We start from the raw sequence: 25867 nt of genomic DNA, 5'->3' as shown, positions 1-25867 counted from the left end.
CATGTCCCAACATTTCTAGTCAGTTTAGAGGCTTATTTCAGACATAGTTAGAATCAGCTTAGTATTTTGAGTTTGATATTTCTTTTGTATTAAACTCTCAGATTTGATATATCTCAGTTATAGTATATGGGTATTCCCCATCTCTTCAGTTTATTTATGATTTAGCTTCCACATCAGTTTATTATCTTTAGTATGCTCATGATCATGCCAGCAGGGTTAGCTTGGGATCACTTGTGATCCTAGGTCCCGTGTCCGCGTCTCGGGGGTAGCTCGGGGCGTGACACCAATTATTCTTTTGTTGGCATAAAAACTTGGTATCTCTATTTTGCATATCTCTTCTTGTTATTCGATGTCCTCGGGTATAATCATATCTTTAATCAGTTCTATCTTGATAACCTGTATTGGAGGTTTTATTTCCTCATATAATATCTCCGCTGGTGCTGTATAGAATTTTATATAAAATAAATTTCCTTTTGTAACTCTTTTGTATGTGACGAATGCTTTGTGTAGCTCTGGTATTCCACTAACTTCTTCTCCATCGTATGTGTATACAGTTTTTAACAATCTGTAGTTGTAACATGTTCTTACTAAATTAACGTTAGTTTTTGGCCGTGCAATTAACTTGTTATATCCTTGTAACTTTTGTGTCAAATAATCTTGGTTTGATTCTTTTGTAGTTGATATGGGGTTGCGGTTTAAATAAGTTTGGATTTTGTGTATATTTTTTATATAGGTTCGTGTGATGTAGTTATATGTCTTTTTCTCATTTTGGTTTTGCAAACTATCTGCATATGCAGATGTTTGTGGTTCTATGGACATATGTCTAGGTGTCCTTTGGGTAAATGGTTTTGCGAATAGCTGGTTTAAGTTCGCATTTTTATGTTGTTTATCGCTAACTTGTTTGCTTGTACCTGCAGCTGTATTTAAACAAACATTATGGGTTTTAAGGAGTTTTCCATCGTCTCCTTTTAGCTCTGGGTTTTTTCCGTCTTCTGATCGACGTAGCTCCGCATTTTTATAGTCATGTTGCTAACTAGCTTTAGACTTCAGATTATCTTCATTAGTCTTTAGCTTTTGTATCTCGTTGTCCATACTATCCACTTTTGTACAAAGTGTAGAAATAGCTTTGAGTATCTTTTCTATTGTATCTTCTTCCTCAGTCTCAGTCTGAGTAGCTTTGTCGTGGTAGGTAATCTGCAATAACATTCTTATCAGTTTTTATTACTTCAATTGTAAATGTAAAATTTAATATATTTAATACCAATCTCCTTATTTCTTTTGTTGTTACCGAATCTTGTATTTTTCTTGTTAGCCACCATTTTACTTGTGTATTATCTATTCTTATAATAAATTTGTTATATACAATATATGATTCAAATGATAATAAACACTTATACACTGAATATAATTCTTTTCTATTCATTTCCCATTATATTTCTGTATTATTAAATGTTCCTGAATAATACGTACAATGATGTTCTATCGTATTGCCATCATATCTGTATTTTAATATTCCTCCATAATTTTTTTCACTCGCATCTGATTCTACTATATAAGTAATTTTTTTGTTTTCATCCGGAAAATATAGTTTAGGTAAGTTTTTACATAATAATTTTACCTTTTGTATTTGTATTTGGTCTTTTTTATCAAACTGATATTATATATTTTTCTTTAATTTTTGTTGTAATTGTTTTAAATTCTCTACTAATTTTGGTATGTATTCTCTTACTTGATTTACTAGTCCTAAGAATGATTGTAATTTCTTTTTTGTGTCTAGTTGTTCATTTGAGTTAATTATTTTTTGTACTATATGTGTTTGCATTTTTATTCCCTTTTTTATCAATTTGTATTCCTAAGAATTCTATTTGATTTTTCATTATATCTGCTTTCTTTTTACTTAGACTTATACCTGAATATTCTATGATGTGTATAAATTTTTCTATTAATCTTATATGTTCATCTTGTGTTTTGGAATATAGTAATATATCATCAATGTACACTACACAATTTTCTATTTGTTTAAAGTAATTGTTCATAAAGTATTGATATCTACCTGGTGCGTTTTTATATCCAAATGGTAATACATTCCATTCATAAAATCCTTGTGGTACAGTGAATGCTGTTAGTTTTTTAAATTCTTCTTCTAGTTTTAAGTGATAAAATCCTGATTTACAATCAAATTTGCTAAAATAATTATATCATTGTATTTGTCTTATCTTTAGTATTTTATTTGGTATCGGATAACTATATGTTTTGATTTTTGCATTTAAATTTCTATAATCAATAACCATTCTGCTTTTTCCTCTTTTTTGTTCACTATGCTTATTTACGATAAATGCCGGGCTTGTGTGCTTACTATTGCTTTCTTGCATATATCATTTTTCTAGTAATTCATTTATATGTATGTTAAATTTGGTTAAATCATTAAAATTATACTTTAATGGTTTTTGGGTTATTATACTATTATTATCAATTAACTCAATTTTTACTTTTGTTTTATGTTTTTCCCATCCTTGTAGAGGATCCTCACTATATAATAATTCTAACTTATCTTGAATTATTTTTACTTTATCTATAGATAATATAATTAATTCTTATTTAGGGTCTTCCTCTTTTATATTTTCTAATTTTTGTGTAATTTTTTCACTTCCTTTTATCCATTCCGTTGTTTTTCGTTTTTTATTATTTACTCTTTTTGCTCCTATTTTTTGTTTACACGGTGTCGTGAACCACCAGTGTGTTTTTGTAATTATATGTGGGTATAATTTTTCTAAAAATGGCATTCCTAATAGCATATCTTTTGTAGTTAATTCAAAGTTATATATTTCTTCTATAGTTAATATCTTATCCCATATTTGTACTTTTATATTTTTTGCCTTATATGTGATCATGCTTCCTTCATTATTAAATCCTGTTACTACTATAGGTGTTTTTAATTTTTCCCACTTATCTTCTGGTAAACAATTATATTTACATATATTAGCTTCTGCTCCCGTATCTATCATTGGTGTATAATATCGGTTGTAATATCCTTCTATTATTATCTTCGCAAGTATATATATTTTCATATTTTTATCATACTAAAGTCCTTTTTATTATTACCCTTTTATTTTCATAATTTATTGTTAATTGTTTGTCTTCTAGATTATATGGTTTTACTTGTTCTAACCATTTTATTCCTAAGATGATATTTTCATTTCCTTGATATATTTTGAATTTTATCACTATTGGTACTCCTCCGATGATTATTTCCTTTTCTGTAGTTTCTTCGGTATATATTAATGCTTTTGGTAGTTCGGAGCATGATTGTTCAATAGTTATTATTTCATCTTCCGTCACTAATTCTCTTGTAATATAATTTTCTTCTCGTCCTGTATCTATTAGTATTAAATATTTTCGTTGTTCCATTATTCCCGTGATGTAGTAATGATATGGTTTTATGTCTTCTTCCATTGATTTTAGTGGGGTTTTATCTATTCTCCTTGAGGTACTCATTTTTGATGATATTTGGGGTATCTCATTGTTTATTCTTTTCGATGTGCTTAGTCTTTCTTTTACTATTTCTAAATCTTCTTCTATATCAATTTCATTATAACTATAATCATTTTTATCTATGACTGTAACTATTCTTTCAAAGGGATCTTCTATTTTTATTTTATTTATTTTATTTTTTGCTGTTATTTTGTGTTTTGTCGTTAAAACATATAAGTTTTTACATCTAGCTGTAAATATTTTACTTCCCGGGGCTAGTTCTATTCCTGACATTTTCCAATATAATACTAATGATTTATCTATATTTCTGTCATTTACTGCTACTGAGTAATTAGCACTTATTATAAATTTAAATTTTTGGTATATGAGGTTACCTTTTACCGCACTTATTATGCTTTTTTCTATAGGTTGTATAATTCTATCATCTGCTAAGTATATTTCTATGGGTGTATCTATTCCTTCTCTAAAACATGCTTTTATTAGTATTTCTGTTCCTCCTAAATGTACATATTTAATTGGATTTTTAGCCTTAATATCTTGTATTTCTTTATTTATTATTCGTTTATTTATTATTGGTATTTTAGCTTTTCCTTTAGTGTATTTGCAATCTATGATATGTTCTCTTTGACTTACTACGTAATATTCTTCTTTTTGTCGTTTAAACCAGTTTCTTATTGTTGGTATTTCGAATATTTTTGCTACACTTAGGTCTAATTCTTTTCCTTTTATTTGCTCAAATATATTATTATCAAATATTATTTTTTGTTCTGTCGATTCTTCATCTTGATATTTTTCTTTAGTTATTATTTGTATATCTTTTTCAGTCATTGATATCGTATTCATTATCCGATTCTATTACTGAGCTATTTTCTATTTCATTTTCCGATAATTCATATATACTATCATTGCTTTCTAATTCATAATCTACGTACTCTATTTGTGTATATTTTTCATCGTCTATTATTATTTCTGATATTTGTTTTTTCTTTGGATTTTTAGGTAATTTACAATCTCTAGCTATATGTCCTAATTTTCCACAATTATAACAAGTACATTCCGTTAGTTTTCTTTTTGGTCTATATGGTCTTTTGGTTTTGTAGTTTTTTACATAGTACCTTCTTCTTGGTTTTTTATATTTATATTTTGATCTATATTTTTTATTATATTTCTTTTTATTTTTATAATATCTATCCGTACAACCAAATTGGGGTGCTGTCTTATTTTTGCAACATGCCAAGTTTTTTACTAATATTTTTTCCATTTTTATTTCTTCTTTATGTTTTTCACATAGTTCTATAAACCATCGTTGTAAGAATTTTATTCTAGCTCCTAAGGTATCTGTTAATTCTGCTTCATTCCAACTTTTTATTATTTTTGAATTAAAAGGTTCTGGTAATTTTGTAAAATATAATTTTCTTATTTCTTTACCTTCTTCTATGCTATATGTTCCTTTATAATAGTATTCTCTAAATGCACATGTATATTCATCTATGTAACACATATTACATATTGCTAATTTTGTCATTAGATTCCGATTTATGATTTTTTCTTTATTTTGTTCTTCTACCTCTGTTGTCATACTACTAAATTCATTTCTTATAGCTATTTCGTATTTATATAATATTTCCATGGTTGTAGTGGCTATTTCACCATCAAATTTTTTATTATTTCTTAAAGTTGTTAAGCTTTCATTTGTTAAATTTTGTAGCCATAATTTTACTGTTCCTATAATTGTTCTTTCTATGTATCCTGGTGCCTCTGCTATTACTATCTTGTTATCTATTAATTGTTTTGATATGTATCCTACCCATAATTGGATTGTTTTATTTATGTCTGCTACACAGTCTAAATCTAAAAATTCATGTTGTCCAGTTATTGGTTTAGGCGTCCATTTTTTATTTAATCTTTTATCCCATGTAGTTTTTTCTTTATTATATTGTTCATAATTTTTATTATAATATTTTGGATTAAAATTTTTTGGGTTTTTTACTCCTGATGTGCTAGGTTTTTCGTCCATGTCTACGTCTTCTGCATTTACTTCTAAATTCTTTGTATTATCTATATTTGCTAAAAGTTCCGTATATGTTTCACTTGTTTCCGAATGTTGTTCTAGATCATCATCGTTTATTTCATCAACTCTTATTTCGGGTAGATTATCTTGGTTATTTTCTTCTTTTTCTTCTAATTCATCTTGTAATTGCAATTTTTCTTTAAATTTAATTATCTCATTTGCTAATTTTGTTTTTTGTTCTTTTTCTTTTTGTTTAATTTCATACATTTCTTTTAATATTGCTAGCTCTTTTTCTAGCTCTATTATTTTAGTATTTTTTACTTCTTCTAATTGTTGTACTTCCTTTTTTGCTTGTTGTTTTATTTTTTCAATTTCCGTTCTTCTATCTATTTCTTCATTTTCTTTTGTTATTCTTACCATAGCAGTTAAACTATCTTCTAGTTTTACCGTTTTTTTTTCTAACATTAAACTTATATTGTCACCTATTTTCTTATATCTTCTTCCTAGATTAGAAAATATTATCTTTATTTTTAATCCGTCATAATTTTCATATGTTTTTTCATCTATTGCGTATTCTTCTTTATTCATTTATAAATTATGTTGTAGTTTATATTCTTATTTCTAGATATAAAATAGTCTTTCTTTGTGCTATTATAGATTTGTGACAAATTCCTCCGAATATATTATTGTTAAGTCTATTTTGCCTATGTTCTAATTCTTGTCGTTTTGCTATAATTACTTCATTAAGTTTTTGTCTATATTCGTTATTCTTGTTATTCATTGTATTTTTAAGTATTTAATATATTTATATTTTATTTTAGATATATTATCTCTTAATTGGTTTAATTTTTCGTTATCAGTTTTTGTGATATTAAGTTGTATATATTTTGGATATAATTTATTTAATTTTCTTCTTATTTTTCTTAATTTTCTACTCGTATGTTTCTTATTGTGTTTCTTATTATCCATAGCTCTGATATAGGATGCCAAGTAAAAAAAAGTGTTTAAAAAATTGTGTTCTAGTGCGTTTAAGGGTTTAGTTAACAAAATGATTAGTAGGATGGTGCAACTGACAAACGAAACCAAGTACAAGAGTCCATCAAGTCATTCCGCCAAAAATATATATATATTAGAAACTTTAGTAAGAGGACAAGAGAAGGAGTAGACACATTTTTTTTATTTTTTATTATTATTATTATTATTATTTCTTTTTTAGGCATCAATCCAATAGCATGGCTATAATGTAGCTAAAGAGATGGAGAGTGTTATTCAAGCTAAGTTAGCCACAAAGATGAGGAGACGAACATTTAAAGACTAAATTAGAGGCCATTTTACGAGAGCCAACACAAGTTAAGCCAATCATCCCATGATTCCGAGTTTTCAAATAATGCTCTTAATCGCATAATCTGAAAAAAAAAAAAAAAAAACTAACCATACTCTATACATAATAAGTAGACAATCACACAATCTGATGATGTTCAAAGAAGGAGCTAATTAAGCCAAATAACTCACATGAAAATTTGTAAAGAGACGACTACCGAAAAGTTGTCGAAAAGCTTTAATTTACACCTAAACTCTCAAGTGACGAGGATAGTGTCATGAAGCAAAATTGCTTATCACATGAATCAGGCAAGTTAAAAATTCAAGAGTAAATAGGTGTACTATAAATTCATGATGCTCTTTTAAGATATTCAAAAGGTACAACTAGTAAGGTGTGACAAAAAATAGGATTACTTAATTCCTTTACGGCATATTTTGGTGTTTCATGCTATTACAACTTCTTGAAAGCCAATTGAGAGCCCATAATTAGGCATTCCCAGCAAAACAATATGAACATGTAAATGATATTTAAGAGGAAAATGAAGGGGCGACAACAAGATAAAACAAAGAGAGGCATGGCTGAACATCGAAAGCTTACAAACGAGTCAGATTCCTAGACTATAACAGTTGGTTAATAGCAAATACAGAGACAATGCTAGCAGTTTCTCATTCTTAAAGTTAAATATCATCACAAATAACAGAGAGATTATTTCAGGGATTACGAAGAATAACGTCTAAAACGGCACAAGCATCTCATGAGCATAATTAAACTAAGCCTAATGCATTATCTCAAGAATGAATATATATTCAAGAATGGGGAATCATACCTTTATACGGGCAGCGACTGGGACAATGACGAGCTTGAAAGAGAGCGACTTCTCGCACAACTTCGACTCGAGCAGGAAACCAAGAAATTCAAAGTAACTTCAGACGAAACCTTTCTCAGAACTTAGAATTAGAAAATCGCTTTAAAATTTCTTGAATGTAAAATGAGTATTGTCAAAGAACCAAGCTCTAAAACCTCTTTCTTCGTCCCTAGAGCATGGAGAACTATTTATAGGGAAAGATTGAGCGATTTAGGGGGGGAATCCGTTGGAAAATTCAAACAAAAATTTGAATTTCTTCTGCTTTTTTCAAAGCAACAGTGAAGGGGGGTGGGAAGAACAATGACTTCCGCGAAAGGGGGAAAAGGGGACGTGAGGGTTTGACGTTGAGGCTGCTAGGGTATGGGTTCTGCAGGGTAGGAGACACGATTTCTGGGTTGATTTAGCGTGAAGAAGAAGAACGTGTATACATGTCGATCGGCTACTGTTTGCTGGGTTTCACAAGCAAAGAAGAAGAAGGAAACGTGCAGGGGCGGGGTCGTGTTGATGTACGCTGGAAGGAGAAGAACGCATACGGGTCATTCTTTTGGTTTTGGATAGATGTAGTACCTTTTGGTGGGCTAGTGTATTGAAAGCTTGGGCTTGAATTGTGTTGGGTACTGCAAGGCATTGAACTGAAAATTAATAATATAGCCATATGAAGTTGATGCGTTGCCAAATTGAATTAATTGTTGAATTTGGCTAGAATTTGAATAATACGAGTTAATATAAATTAATTAATGAGCTTCTTAATTTTGATGAAATGAAATAATTAACTAAGCTATAAACTAATTAATTTAACATTATAACCGTAAATTGAGCCAAACTAAATTACAAAATATTTAACTAAAATGTAAAATCTTTTGTGATGATTTTCAAATATTTATAAAATATACTAATTATATACATAACTATATAACATATATATATATATATATATATATATATATATATATAAATTGACAAAAATTACATAAAAGTAACTCGAAAAATAATTTGAATTTCATAACAAAAACTAATTAACTCAAAATTAGCCATCACTTTAAAATACACTAAAGAATATAAAATCTTTTTGAGATGATTTTCAGCTATTTATAGGATACAATTATTTCATACATAATTACATAAAACATATATATATATTTTTTTAAAAAAAAAGTGACAAAGCTATTTAAAATAACTTGCAAACTATATTTATTTTATTTTTTTGAATCTTTTATAAAACTAATTATTTTAAATCGTTTGAGATTGAAGAAGCTCGATGATTGATCTATAATGTGGAGGTCCAAAATTGGGTGTCAACACCAATTTTATTGGTTCTAAATGATTTCCTTAGTTAAAAGTGTCTTGATGAGTTAGCGATTGGGTTGGTAGTTTGTTCTCCCACTAGAGGGTTAGTGTGGGTGCCACTCACAACGGGTTGGGTCATGAAAGAATAATATAGATGTGATACCAATTATGTTAAAAATACATCTTAGGTTCTAAAAGTTTATAAGACTCAAGCTTAAAATTAAAATGCAACTATTGTTCAAAAGGAGTGATTTTGTGTTTATTAGATCTTTAAAGGTTGTGATCTAGGAAGGATTTGACGAATACAATTTTTGAGTAACGTACTATTGTCTCTATTTTTTTGGTTTAACTAGCATCCATTTCATTCGTAACTAAATTATACAAGTACAGTTGTGGCAGTATTGACAAGCTCCATTTGCATACAATTAGAGCAGCCTCATAAAGCTATAACAATGAAATTAGAGACCTATGTAGGTTATATAATGTAATTGGATAATCTATGTAACCTCATTCTTAATGCTGCATTGTTTCTGCCTTCAATGTGTATATGTAACACGATATCTATAATCATCAATTCTGAGTGGAAGGATCGCCTTTGAAATCGAATATATGAAGTTTCAAGCTTGCCACAACATATTCACAAACAATTCAAATGCACAGCTTGTTATCTCTGCTAGACCACCTCTTTTCTTTGAAATTCGGCTCATCCATTGCACTTCATCATCCAAGCTCATAATTTGTGTGCTATGACTCTGCCACTGTAATACGCAACTCCATATGCTGCTGGTTACTCTACACTCAAAGAATAAATGTGAAAAAGTTTCCATGTGCTAGCCACATAAAGCACAATCAAGGCTATACTTATTCCAAACTTCTGCAATCTCTTAGTTGTTGCAAGTCTCTTCTGTATAGCCGACCAAATAATAAATCTATGTCTAGGATGTATTCTTGGATACATGGTTAAGTGTTTCCAAGTGACTTTGGGGTGGAGGGGCAGCAAAGAGATATACATCTTATGAGTTGAGAACTTTTCTCCAACTTGAACTCTATTCAGTTATTGTTTTATTGTCTCATGACTATGTTTCCTGATTATCATTGATCTCTAGACTCCAGCACCTTTCTCACCAGCAATGAAGCATTCTTAGGTATCCAGATTTGGCTTTTGTCTCCCTGCTTGATGTAGTAGATGTGGACCCATTGCACCCATATCCAATCCTTCTTCCTATCTATATCCCATAGGAGTTTAAGGATTGCTACAGAATTCCAAGTGCATAGATTCATTACATTAATGAGTCCACCCCTGGTAGACATATGTTTGTCCAAGAAACTAGAGATTTCTTTGAGACTGTCACACACCAATCCAGAAGAAAGTCCTACAAAGTTGTTCAATTGCCTTGATGACTTTCTTAGGGGTGAGAAATATCAGAGCCCAATAAGCTTGCACTTCAAATAATATTGCTTTAATTAGTTGTATCCTTCCTGCATAGGATAGTAGCTTGGCTGACCAACATGTGATTTTAGTCGTGATCTTCTGAATCAAGGGAAGGTATGTATTGACTCCCAAGTTTTTAGATGCTAGAGGCACACCTAGGTAACTGAGTGGCAGAGTTCCCATAGTGAATCCCAAGGCATCTACAATGCTTTGTTTTGTGTGTTCAATCACCCCCAACAATATAAATAGTTTTCCTGTCAATATTTTCCTGTAGTCTAGATGCCTCAGAGAATTTCATGAAGGCAACATGCATTAGGTTGACAACCATTAGATCAGCCCTGCAGTACATCAACAAGTCATCAGCAAAACAAATGTGGATACTATTAAATCTTTCAAACTTGGGATGATAGTGAAAATCCACATTTTTTGCCATTTGTTTAAGTTCTCTCCCCAAGTATTCTATAGCCAAGACAAAGAGATAGGGGGACATAGAATCCCTTTGTCTAATCCCTCTCTGTGCTGCAAATGGTGTAGTAAGCCTTCCATTCAAGAGAAATGAATATGACATTGTGGAAACACACATGATGATCCAATGAACAAATTTTGCAGGGAACCCCATACCACTCAAGAACTTCTCTAAGAATCCCAATTCCAAGGTGTCATAGACCTTCCTTAGATCCACCTTGAGTAGACATCTAGGTGATATCCATTTTCTGTTGTATCTCTTAAATATTTCATGACTTACCATGATGTTATCAACTATACTTCTACCCTCCACAAAAGTTGATTGAGCCTTATCAACCAATCCAGAATTCACAAGCTTTCTTCTTCTAGATAGAACCTTAGATATGATTTTGTATAATGTAGTGCAACAAGCAATAGTTATGTAATCTTTAACCTTTATTGGAGCTTTAACTTTAGGAATTAAAGTTACTGATGTGGTATTAATAGCAGGGCATAGAATACCATATTGGTAGAAATGTCCTACAATTATAATGACATATTTTTGAACTAGTCCCAGTTCTTAGTAAAAAAATTCAATTGGGAATCCATCAAATCCAGGTGCTTTGTCTTTGGGCATAGCTTCAATGACCTCCAATATCTCATCAGTAGTTACCACTTTAATGAGCTCTCTTTGCTGCATGATAGAGAGACATGGTCCACCTCTAACCACCTCAGTATTGAAACATCTCAATTCAGTAGCTTTAATCCCCATCAAATCCTTAAAAACATAGATAAACTCAACTTCTATATGTAGTGCTTTTGTCAACTTTATTCCATATTCAGTCCATGTTGTGTCTAGTCCTTATCTTCCATTGGGCATGGAAGTACTTGGAATTTCAGTCCACATGCTCAATACAAATTGCTCTAGTTTTTTGCCTGAGTGCAACCTCTTCACTATTGCTCCATTTTTCCATCTTTATTAATGTCTATTTTTTATGATCTATGAGCGTTTGATCCAGGTTACTTGTTTGTAGTTGTCCTTGAATGATTGATACGTCCAAACTTACACCTCAATCAAAGGCATATTCAGAATTTCGATAAGATGGGTGCACAATTACGAAAAAATGAATCTTAAGTATAAACTTGATCGGTTTGACTTTTAGGTTCTTAATATGAACCATTAAATTTTAAAAATTATAGGTCAAAAATATATATTACTACTAGTTTTAAATTTTAATGCACACATTTAATTTAACTATATAAGAATTTTATCATGCTAAAATTTTTAAGAATATTTTATGTAACACGCTTGAAAATTTTCAAAAATTAAAGGAAAAAACAAAAGAAAAATTAGTTGAAAAGCCAAAAGTGTAACCGATAACCACTTGAAGAGGTGTTATTCAAAAAGACAAGATAGATATAAGATTTAAATTTTTGTCCTCACCTAGAGAGGTGCACCCAATCATCATCATATTATTATATGATACTTTGAACGTGGGTTCACACATCTATATTTAAATATTTTCTTAAAAATATAACACTACTATATATAATCTAGAGAGGGGAGCATGGGTTCACGTGAACCCATGGCACCCCCTCTAGATACTCCCCTGACCTCAATTAAGAAGTATAAACGGTCGAAGTCAATTATAGAATTCAATTGGAGTTGAAGTCGATCCCACGGGGAATTTATGTAATGACTCAAACCGTCGTTACTTATGAAGGGTAAAACATCATGAGTAACTGGGCCATACTGTCCCACCAAAGCGGGGTGGTGCTACTACGGCGGCGGCACCCCAGCGGGATGGGAGCACCAGAGCGGGATGGTCGGGGCCAAAACTTAATGGCACGAAGTCTTATTTCTTCCTTTTTCCCTAAGTGCCATAAAGAGGCGAGGATCACCCCAAAAACCCTCTAAAGGTTGCTCTAAGCTTGGGAAGGAAGGAGAAATAGCTTTCTAGCGCAAGGTCGAAATAACTCACTGATTCCTGACAAAAATCCACCGTCTCGTTGTCCGAAAGCTAGGATTGGAGCTACCATCTCTCTGGAGCTGCTTGGCGCCCAGGTAGGCTAGGTTTACTTACTTGAGTAGTCGTAAATTCGTTCTCACGGCGTAATATATTGCTAATTGACGATAGAATTTATGTTTAGGCCTTTGAGCACAAAAAAGTATCGATTGTACATGTACTCCTAGTTGTTAAATATGATGTGTACCGTGGGGGGAAGTCTCGTCATGTGAACTAGGGATATGTGATGGTTCGACTTCCCGATTGTGTTATATATGCTTGTTAATGGCTCCATTATATGCGTGCATGTATGGGAATAGAGAAAAATGAATCAAACCTAAGAAACGAATAAGTATGGATAATTACATGACATGAACATGTTACTTAACTGTGTGGCTATGTGAACTGTTCATTATGGGTGTGATTATGGATGTGGTTGTGCTGATTGGACCAGATGTCACGTTCTGACACATATATTGGATTTGGTGTCACGTTCTGATACATATATTGAATCGGGTGTCACGTTTTGACATATATATTAGATCGAATATCACGTTCCGACACATATATATTAGATCGGGTGTCACGTACCGACACACTAACAGTTTGGGTATGGGTCCCATGAGAGAACCATTTGTGACTACTACATTCATATCTACTTGTTATTGATATGGGGAATTGAATATTGCTCTTAAAATGATAATTGAATTATGTGCCCTGTATATGTGTGTTTACGGTAATTACTTGTTATATTTCGTTTAGCAGAATTAACCGTGAATGATCATACCCAATTTGTATGTATGTTGTCTGGTAAGTGGAGACCGAGGGTCCTGGTGTTACTAACGGCTATCTTTAGAGAGGTTTTCTGTGTTCTTAAATAATGAGAAGTGGGGTAGTGTTCATGGTGCAAAAAGTAGTTCGGTCCTACCTTGGAAAGGTGATTCGTATTCGAAACAGTTAGCGAGTCTCGATAGAGTATACCATATGGTCAAGGGCGAAATGGTGATGCAGAAGAAGCGAGGACATGTCGTGAGTGGTTGGCTGGGTTGGTAGCGGTTGTATTCGGGAGCTCCTCTATGAGATAGAATGGTTAAGCTAGGATTCAAGAACAGAGCGAGCACGGTGATAGAGTAGAGGGTTAGAGTCAAGTGTACTAGTGCGTTTAAGGTATACGGGAATGGTAAAGGTAGGGGGATAAAGGTTGAGGGGTGTACTTTCTTATTGCATGTTTCCTGCTGGCTGATTATTTATATTATGCGGTGGGCAACGGGTTGACAGATGATGCCTACCAGTACGTGTGGTTTGTACTGTTACTACTCTTGTTATGGCTTTTGGCATAGTCTGACTGCAAAGTCAGTGATATTTCATAGGTGAAGAATATACAATCTCCAACAGCTTCTACTCTTCCTTCCCTATGGTGGAAGATGTGTCATTAGTTACTGTGTTTTATACCCTAAGATCTTAGAAGCTCTTATATCTATTTAGACTAGATCCCTCGGGGCGTTAAATTTATTTTACAAATTTAACTTTGGATTGTTTAAACTCTTATTTATGTAAAGATCTCATGAAGTTCCTTTTATCTCTAGTTTTCTTAATCTTCTGCGTATTTTTGATCGCTTGGGGATCAAGGGTCCTCCTACTTAGGTGTTAGAGTAGGCACCCGCACGGCCCGGTGGGTTGGATCGTGACAATTTAATACAGAAAATAACCTTATTGACGTTGTTATTCAATTGCGGTTAATATTTCCAAAAGAAAGTACATATTGGGTTGTTTATTGTTTAAGTAACTAATGTTGAATTTAGTTTCATAGTTAACAAGAGCAACAATAATTCAAATATTTCAGTAGTTGATATAATGAGACAAGGATTGTGTTCCCTATGACCTTTAGTTCATTCTCAAATTTTGTACAAACAACTATCCATTGTTAACATTACTTGTTCCTAGAAAGTTAGATACATCTAAATTCTTCTCAACCCTATTAGACGAATTTCACTCTTTTCCTCTCGGTCTTAGAGTGTTTTGATGTTTACCCTTGCATACTTATTAAGGAGGCTTTCTTCTCTCAAACGCACATCTTCATAACAAGTTAATGGAATATGATTCCATCTTTTTCCTAGTTATCACTTTTCTCTCAACAAGTGATAAATGCATACATGTTCTAATGGGTGCTAGAAAGAAATCATGATGAAAGTAGAATCATCAAGTGCAACGTAACTAACAATGAAACATTACTCATATTACGAATTCATAGTAATGGTTTAGTCATGGTTCCCATAACTATAGTTATGGTATTTAACGCTGATTATTTCAAGAAAATAAGCAGAATATATTATTGAAATCATGATATAAGGAACCAATAATACCAAACCAAAAGATTCTTGATTATCAACACTAAATCACGATCACAAAGTTTTGATCCAATGTAATCAACAATTCAAAGTGTTTGAACTTTGCAACTATCGTTTCTCCAAGCTCTCAATGTCTCAACTTAAAGAACGACCAAAGATTCCCTTCAAAAATAAACCCTATGTAATTAAAATAGTTTGTGAAAACAAGTCCTACTTAAAGTAGGACTGGAATGTCGCAACACTTCACGGGCAAGCTGACGGTTCATCTTAGGGTAGACGGCTCATCAAGCCCTCCATGAACCCACACTTAGACAATGTGGGATTTCCTTCACGATCAACTATACGGTCTGTCTTAAGCACCACGGTCCGTCTAGTGCTCCGTGGAGTTATTCCTTAACTTGGGTGGCCACTGGATTTCCTTCATTCATTCCACGAGCAACTACATGGTTCGTCATGTCAACCACAGCCCTTCTGGGTTCCGTGGCCTTCTATATTACTTTAGGCCTCCACAGCTATCATTGTCTCTCTTTCACGAGCACTCAAACGGCTCGTTAAGTGGGTGACGACCTATCTGGGGATCCGTGGTCTTCATGTTTCACATAAGCAACTAAGGGGTTTCATTGCCTCCCTTCCATGAGCCCTCAAATGGCTCGTCAACTTTACCACGGCCCGTCTGGGGCTCCGTGGTGTTGACTTCAGTTCATTTTTTCTTTCTTTTTTCTATATTTTGCATCCAAGTGTTTTACATGTTCAACATCAAAGAAAAACATCATATCCACATAAACACACTCGATTTCTCACACTAATCCTTAGTTTCGAGCATCAAATGTGCTATTATTTCACGGCACATCAACACCCTCAACTTAATTAGAACAATTGCTTGTCCTAAAGTAATGAAAAAAGACAACACACGATGCTCAAATACAAAGGAACACATCACAAATATGCAACAACTATCTCCAAAACCATCTCATCCAAAATCATCTATCTAACATGCATGGATCAATGGAAGACATCTCATTACACACAGTCGAGCACGCTTAGTCCAGTACCAACTATCAGCTAACACAACCAACTATCAAATGCAAACATAGTGCCCTCACAACAAAAATATCCCTCACACATAATATATGGGATTGATGAGTACTCTCATTCTCCAAAGGAACTTCTAACACTGCAACTATACGACCATAGGCTTGCCCTCATTTTCTATGCTTCAACCATCCAACAATCGAAATATGATCACTATAGGAGTTTTATTGGCATATAGTGTTGGCTCGGGCTGGGGAGTGGAACATTTGGTATGAGTGACTGGTTCCCCAAAGTTCTTATTAGCACACAACTCCTATTTTAGTGGTTCCAACTTTTTTTCCTATTAGCAAATCTCGACACTCAAGTCATTTATTTTCCGCTTTTCTTTCTTTTTTTGTAACTATCATTTTACTTGAAGCATTCAAACTAGACCCATTCAAACCTAAATTGTGGTTTCGTGCCTTCGGAATAACTAAGGCTACTTTGTTGCTAAGTTGTTTCTTCTTATGCAGGTTATGACCACCCTCACTTTAGGCTTTTGGCCTGAGTTGTGGCCTCGTGCCTTTGACTTTTCTGAAGATTTGGATGACAAATAGTAACATATGGGAGATTACAGGTTTTTATGTTGGGTTGGATTATTAAAATTATGGTAGATGACTTATGGGTGCACTACAGTAAGGACTTACAGTTCTAAACTGTTATTGAGAATTTTGAATTGGATTGATACTACCTTGTTTATGAGAACTACATAGACTATTATGATGAGTTCCATAAACACTTGGTGGAAAAAATGGTAATGTGCTTATGGTATACACAATTTGTGGGGTGATTAAGAGTTTATCTAAGATTTGGCATGAGTATGCATTTATTTGATTGGTGGATGAGGCATGACATGTGAAAGGTTGCATGTAATCTATATTGGTATCTGATTAAATAGCTTTAGATTGATTGAAAAGTATTATCAGATTTGGAATTAGTGCTATCAGCCTTGGGTAGGACCAGTTTCTGACACGTAGTGCTTAGAGTAGGCTTGGGATGAATAGAAATATTTCTTTTAGGAATAAGAGGAGTCATAATTAAGAGTTACGAGATATGGCAATGTGTTTTCCAAGGAATTTTAGTACTAATGATAGTTTTGGAAGCATGAGTAGAGGATTAGTAAGGTCATGATATGTCGTTGGCATCCAATTTTTTTGTTTCAGTTGTCAGATTATGGTGAATATGTTGAGTTTTGATGAGTCGAGTATATTTTGAATTGTGTTGGTGAACAAATCAAATATCAGGTGTAGAGAGAAGTCAAATAGGTGGGAATCTTTAATTGTGTAAACTAGAGAGTGAGTATTATGAGTAAGATAAAGGAGAATCTTGGGTAGTTAGGGTATACTAGTGGTACTGGGTGTGTGAACCTTGTTGAGAGTGCTTGTATGAGATCTAACATGGCGAATTGCAGTTTCTCGACAATCTTGATATTTATCTTGTCTTTGAGAACATATTTCAGCTATGTGTGATTGACTTTGAGGGTCATTGGGCCTAGTTCTTCTTTTTTTTAGGAGTTGTCTACAATCATAGCTATTGTTCCAACATCCTGACAATGTTATTAGAGGTTTTGTATGCTTGGGTATATAGTACACTAGGTGGTTACATTATCGTTTTTTTCTTTGGATCAGATTAGTTGGGACCTCCCTTGATGAGTATGTGTTGCCTAAAGATCAGTTTTTGTGGCTTAAAGCTCGTGGGAGGATAACGTTAAGAGGATAATATTTATTAAGATCAGTGAGGGTTTTGTGCATTATGAGTATTATGTGGTTGCTTCCATCTTCACTCGTGGTTTTTTAACGTATTAGTTCAGAATTTCTCATGGTTATTTGGGAAAAGGATTCATCTCAATGGTTGTGCTGTGGTTTAGAGAGTTTCGGTTCAGGTTTCGTTCATGGGCTAGTCTGTGGCTTGGTAATCACTCCTGGTTTGCAGATTTTTCAATTTTGGTTTGGAAGTTCAGTTCTTGGTAGTTGATCTTGATGGTATGGTCTTAAGAATGAGTTCACTTGGGGAAGAAAATACCGACTTTGGAAATTGTGCCTCAGGATCTTGGTAAGTCGAGTATTCTTCCTTCTTCTTCTTTATGTTCAAGCACGAATATATTTTTTAGTGGTAGATAATGTAATTACCCTGAAGGTTATATTTTGAAATATTAGAAAATTACAATTTTACCTATCCTGATAGTTGTCCTGAGTCTTTTTGCCAGTTTATGAAGTTGGTTTTGAAATTTGAGGGTTAAAGTTGTTCAAAGTAGATTTTGGTAACAGCCGGAGCTACAAATCTCGAGATAGAATTCCTTCAAATCCATCAGCTCTGTAACATGACTTTTGGGTTAGTAGGACTATTGGATTGGGTCCCAAGGTTTTTGGTTTTATTTTGAATCATTAGATGAATGAGAAGAAAGTTAAGGTTAAATTTTGACTTTAGTCAACACTTGAGGTTAGAAAGGTCATTTTCAAGTTTTGATGATTTCCTAGGTCCAAATGGTGATATTTGGTCTAGTAGAAGGTTTGGATCAATTCCCAAAATTTTTGGATGAGTTTCATGTCCTTATTTGAAAATTTGGAGATTCTTAAGTTAAATTTGACCTTTTTTGGGCATTTTGATGATTCCATTGACTCCAAAATATCATTTTTAAGCTAGTAGCATATTTAGTTTGTGTTTCAAAGGTTTCAGATGAGATTTGAGTGAGTTTTTAAATTTTTTTGGTGATTTGACATTGTTTCAGCAATTTGAGTCAATTGAAAGATTCATTATTAGTTTTAAAGATCAAAAAATTATTTTGAAACTCCTGAAAATTTGATCAAGAATGGAATTTTATCGAGATTATGAAACAATTATTTATCAGGCAAAAATAATGTTTAACTGGGAAATGATCACGAAATTGAGTTTCAATTGAACGAGCAGGTTCGTATCATCATTTAAGACATTTAGAAAAAAGAATCGGGTTATTTTGCTATCGTATGAGGAAGTTACGGACTTTTAGGGTAATAAAAGTTGTTGGCGCTCTGGTGTAATTTTGTTGCTCACCTATTAGAATTTTAAATTGTGTTCATTTGGTATTTTTTGCATATTGGGAGTTCTAGAGCTCGGATTGATTGATTCTTGCGGCATTATTCTAGATTTAATTTGGGGGTTAGTATCTGATCCTCATTTCGACATTTTCTCATGATTTCTTCATCGAATTTTATTTCCTTATCTATGAATTTCTTGGGAAAATTGTGTTTTATCAATTTGGCCTCAGTTTTTGATGAAATATATATTTAGGATCCTTAAGTTATGGGTAAACTAATTTTGGCATATACTTGTTGATTCACCAATTATTTTCATCATATTAACTGTATAAGCTTGAGAATTTAGGTTTTTCTCGGATAAAGTTAAAGTTTGATAAATTGAGGATTTTAAGGTCGATTTTAACTCTGTTTGTTTTTATGAAATTTCATATTTGAACTTCCCTAAGCCTGGGTAAGATATTTTTTAAGAAATATTCCAGATTTGGCTCGGGGTTTGGATTCGAGTATTAAGAGTTTTTCTCATGAACTTGTGTTTAAAGTAAATCAGAGTTTTAAGCATGATTTCAACTAGTTTTCAACGAGATTATAACTATTGAGTTCCAAAACCTTTGGGTAACGTGATTTTGTACAAATTTCCAGAATTATCCTTTGTTTTCATAAATGGGTTTTTGGGACAATTTTACCCAAATCTCAAAATCATCAATATGGATGTTGTTTGTTCCTAAATCTTATTGTGAATTCTTATTTGATTAGATTGCATTGATTTGGATATCGTACGAAGGGAAGACTTGAGTTACAGAGTGCTTGTGTGCATGAATTGAGGCAAATGAACTTCTAAATCATTGTTAAAGCTTGTAGGATCTTGTATATTCCTTGATTGTATGTGCTGGGAAGAAATAGGAATTGGTGATGGGATGAGTTGTTCATATTGATTAATCTTAATGATAAAAGGAGGAATAATTAAAAAGGCAATGTGTTGGCAATTATTGTATGGTATATACTGAATGACTTGAGCGGTAATATTGATTCATTATTGGTGAAATATTATGATTGTGTTGTTGTGATTGTGAATTTTTATGGAATTGTCATCTTCTCATTACCGTGTGAGCATGACTATTTGTATTGGTCCTGAAACAGTGTGATGAGGTCTATGATAATTATGTTGAGGTCTATTTCGGGGGTAACATTGATGCCGAGGTTTCTACCGGCAAGGGATATTGAGGTCAGGATTTCTTTCGGAAGATACATGAATCGTATGCGTTCTCCATGGGTTTCGGTCTGAGATTCAGCGGATGTGTAACATAGGACATACACATCACTCTAGATGACATTGCACATCATTGCATCACACTTCATTGATTATGATTATTGATTCTATCTTGTTGAGACTCTTGATTGTGGAATATTATGATGATAGATTGATTGTGTTGAGGTGCGACTCAACTTAGTCTCTTTGTGCTTTGTTATGCGGAGTGTAAACTGTTGAGGACTCTGATTTATGAACTTGATACTTGATTGTTGTTGATCTGTGTAATTAGGTGCTATTGAAATTTTGAATTGTTAGATTGTGTTAATCTTTGTGCAGGTTGTAGTTATGGAGGTTCGGTTGGAATGAAAGGGGTACTCGTATTCTATTTTTTTACCTTGTGATTAGAGATTTACTTGTTGAGTACCGTATTATTTTGTACTCACCCCCTACTTCTACACTTGTGTAGGTTACAAGTCCGAATCCGTGCTACTTCATTCGAGGCTTTTCTGTGGAGACTTGAGAGGTAGTTGCGTGTAACTTTAGTAGGCCCTCTTGTTCCTTTACTTATGCTCTTGGTCTATTCTAGAATCAAGGACATTGAGACTTGTATTTCATTTCAATTCAATTGTATTACATTAGTGGCGTGTACACGTGACAATCAGACTTTGGGGGTATTTATGAGTTTGATAAAATTATCTGCATTTAAGTCATTGATGTTTTTATTTTCGCATTTCTATCATCATGATTTGAGTTTTAGGCTATTGAAAATTAGTTTTATTAAATCAATATAACTTAAAGTTTAAGTGACTGAAAATCATTTAAACTTGTGAAAATAATCATTTAGTTAAAATAGATGATACTTACCATGAAAATTAATTTCATTACATCAATATAGTACTCTTTTTTTTATGTTATTGGTACATTTGTGTTATAAAATGGTAAATTAAAATTATTGATAAAGTTTTATTTAAATGGGATATGATAAATGTTTTCATCTCATGACAGTGTGTAAGTAATACTAGTTTCGTATACTTGATTCGATTTATCTATGTGATGAACAAATTTGTCAGAAATTTAGGAACCGATCGAGACATGATAAAATTTTGTGGTTCTTATACTTTTTTTCGTTTAATCAAGTGTTTAGACTCATGTTAGAAGATTGGTTATGATCAATCATTTTAAGGTGTTACGCATACACTTGATTAGTGGAAGAATCTTATTTGATACCCAAAAAAAAATTGTCTTACATATTTTCATAAAAATTGAATATCTTTACAAAAAATTATCAATGCATTATGATAATTAAATGTATTACACATTTGTATAAATAGATTTTGTATTGATAAATTGTGATGCCTAAAATTTTTTAAGAGTTGTTGTCTTATGTAGTTGGTATTTTTCATGTTGAATAGATCATATTCTTGTCCTATTGGGTCTTTGTAGAGACATACTTGACACATTATTTATGTCTTTTGAATTTTCCTTATCGTTACATTGTTTTATAATGTGTGTTTTCATATACTCTTCTCTAAATTAAATAATGAACATGATACATTTAAATAATTTTAAAAAAATTTAACAACACATATTTATGAAGTTGTTGGTATTTTAATCCAATAAAACTTTTACAATAAAATTTATCCATTCTTGATAAACAAGTAGCAAGAACAACTATTAAAAGCCTAAGGAAAAGAATTTGGATAACCGAAAAAAGTTGGAGAAGGAGAGAAGCTTGAATTTTTCTTGAAGAACAAAATATGGAGTTGTTATAAACATATTTGTATTATAGTGAATGTCTATTTATGAAAATTTCTTTAGAGAAAAATTAGAAATCCTACTTGGGAATCAAGTCGGTATTTCTCTATATATAAAGGAATTTTCCTGTATCGTAAATCATCTATGACTATACCTCAAACCATGATATCCTTTCAAGAGAAATAATAAGTCTTATATCTTCTCCCTACTAATTTATTCTTCTTATCACCTCCAAAAGAGGAAGTGTAATTTATTAAAGAAGGCATCACATGTGTAACACCCTAGAAAATTTTCGAACTAAGACTCGAACCGTTCTTCGTAGTGAATGAGATTTTACCAAGGAATTTTAAATTTCTTAAGTGTTAAGGTCACTAGATGTAGCACCTTGAGTTTCAAAAAGAATTAAATTGGAAATAGCAAAATCTGAAATTTTGCAAGTTATGCTTAAGTTTGAGTTTTGGGTCGACTTCAAACGACCATAATTCCTATCTCAGGATGCATTAGGTGTGCTACCAGATACCGTAGCGAAGATCTTTAAATTATCTTTCCAACGCAGCTGAGTTTGCTAAGTTTCGAGGTCGGATGTGTGAGATATGACCTTTTGAAGATAGGCTGATCAGTTAAGGAAAGTCAAAACCGGGTTTTAGAGGGGTAGTTTGGTCTTTTCCTTACCAAAACAGATTTAATTCGTTTTTAGTAATATTTTAGGGGTCTAATCTGATTAGGTTCAGTTTTATAATCCTAAAATACACCTAGGGTTTTAGTTGAGAATTCAAGAAGAGAAAAGAAGAGGAGAAAAGAGGAGAAAAGAGAAGGGATGAAAGCGTTCGTCGAGATTCTTGCATCTTGTTGCGGATTTTCGCCATGGGTTTAATCCCTAAGAGGTATGTAAGCTTCCATAGTGTTGGGTTCTCTCATCCACACGTCAATCATGATTTATTCAGCATAATTTCGTTCTTGAAATTTAAAGTTTAGAGTTCTTGATAAGTGTTCTTGAAGTTTCATTAAGTTTTGAAGTAAGATTTTACTTGGGTCAACTTTAAACGACCATATCTCTTATAATATTAAGAGTTACGTGAGCCATAACCTATCCAATTAAAGGTAAGTGAATCTACTCTCCAATCCCACCAGTTTCACGTCAATCCAATATCTGAGTAAAAAGTTATGACTATTTTAGTAACCTATACAGTGCTGTTACGAATTAGCCGACGGGAAAATATTGAAAATAATCGTTTTTGTCTTTTTACCTCCAAGAAAACCATCAACGAATCTCTTGACTAATTAAAAAGCTCAAAACAATCAGATTTTCATCTTCACTCATGAAAATCATAATTTTTGGCTATAGAGATTTTAAGAAACTAACTCGAGAATCTCAAGAAAGGTCTTCTTGATTGTTTACCTTCAAGCTAGGGTTTCAATGCTTCTAATCAAGTTCTTCTTTAAGATTCTTCAAAATTCTTAAAGATTCTTCAAGAATCTTCAAGAATCTTGTTCTTCTAGGTATGTAAGGCTATCATAGTGTTGGACTAGTTCGTCCTCACGCCTTACATCTACTTCCAAATCAGAAAAAGAGTAATCTAGGATACTTTCCCTAGATTTGAGTATTCTTGAGATANTACTAGTTTCGTATACTTGATTCGATTTATCTATGTGATGAACAAATTTGTCAGAAATTTAGGAACCGATCGAGACATGATAAAATTTTGTGGTTCTTATACTTTCTTTCGTTTAATCAAGTGTTTAGACTCATGTTAGAAGATTGGTTATGATCAATCATTTTAAGGTGTTACGCATACACTTGATTAGCGGAAGAATCTTATTTGATACCCAAAAAAAAATTGTCTTACATATTTTCATAAAAATTGAATATCTTTACAAAAAATTATCAATGCATTATGATAATTAAATGTATTACACATTTGTATAAATAGATTTTGTATTGATAAATTGTGATGCCTAAAATTTTTTAAGAGTTGTTGTCTTATGTAGTTGGTAATTTTCATGTTGAATAGATCATATTCTTGTCCTATTGGGTCTTTGTAGAGACATACTTGACACATTATTTATGTCTTTTGAATTTTCCTTATCGTTACATTGTTTTATAATGTGTGTTTTCATATACTCTTCTCTAAATTAAATAATGAACATGATACATTTAAATAATTTTAAAAAAATTTAACAACACATATTTATGAAGTTGTTGGTATTTTAATCCAATAAAACTTTTACAATAAAATTTATCCATTCTTGATAAACAAGTAGCAAGAACAACTATTAAAAGCCTAAGGAAAAGAATTTGGATAACCGAAAAAAGTTGGAGAAGGAGAGAAGCTTGAATTTTTCTTGAAGAAAAAAATATGGAGTTGTTATAAACATATTTATATTATAGTGAATGTCTATTTATGAAAATTTCTTTAGAGAAAATTTAGAAATCCTACTTGGGAATCAAGTCGGTATTTCTCTATATATAAAGAAATTTTCCTGTATCGTAAATCATCTATGACTATACCTCAAACCATGATATCTTTTCAAGAGAAATAATAAGTCTTATATCTTCTCCCTACTAATTTATTCTTCTTATCACCTCCAAAAGAGGAAGTGTAATTTATTAAAGAAGGCATCACATGAGTAGTTGAGGTCAATATGTAATTAGAATAATCTAGAGGATAGTTAGAAGATACTTTCTTGTTCTTGTATATATGTAAACAAACACTCGACTGAAATTAATTAACAGAGATATTGAAATTACATTTTCTCTCAACTCTCTACTCTCAGTTCATAGAACATTCCAGAGTCCAGGAATTGTTCATCACCATATCCTAATTTTGGATATTGAACATAATTGAGAATAAATAAATTTGAAATGTACTCTCGGAGTAATGAAATTGAAATTTATTCATATAATAGTAAATTAAAAATTTACTAAAACAAAGGCACATGCCATTTTAAAGTTGGAGTTTACTAGTACTAATAATTTTATTAGTTGGCAATGGAATGAATGATTTGGACATCCCAAAGATATGCATAATGAGTACTAGACATACATTGGAGTACTAGAAGATTCTTTAAGAATTTTTTTTATTGTTTGTCCTCATGCTAAGTTGATTGGATCAACTAATACTGGGACTAAATCCCTATATTTTGAAAGTATAAAAAGTGAATATGAGTTCATTCACATGTCATGTTATATGATAAATAGATGCATCTATAAGATAATCACATGTGTTTATTGTCAGCCTGCAGTTTGACATTTGCAAAATTCTTCGTGCAAAATAATTTAGTTAAGTGCACAACTTTTAGAATTATAATCAAGACAATTTATCTTGATAATATTGATAAATACTTAAGTTGATGTGCCATTAAATGGCTCAAAGAAATAGCCAATCATTGCTTATGAGAACAGAGCTTCATGATTTGAAATATGATATATTACATACAAAAGCAATTGTATGCATTAGACTAGTAAATTATAATCAATTTTTCTCTCAATTGATTTATGGTTAGGGACTAAATATTTTTTATTTGCTAATTTTGATGTGCGGTATAGTTTATCTATATATAAAAGGAGAAGA

Source organism: Solanum stenotomum, chromosome 6, assembly GCF_019186545.1.
Source record: "Solanum stenotomum isolate F172 chromosome 6, ASM1918654v1, whole genome shotgun sequence".
NCBI lineage: Eukaryota > Viridiplantae > Streptophyta > Magnoliopsida > Solanales > Solanaceae > Solanum > Solanum stenotomum.
This window is presented reverse-complemented; position numbering follows the sequence as displayed.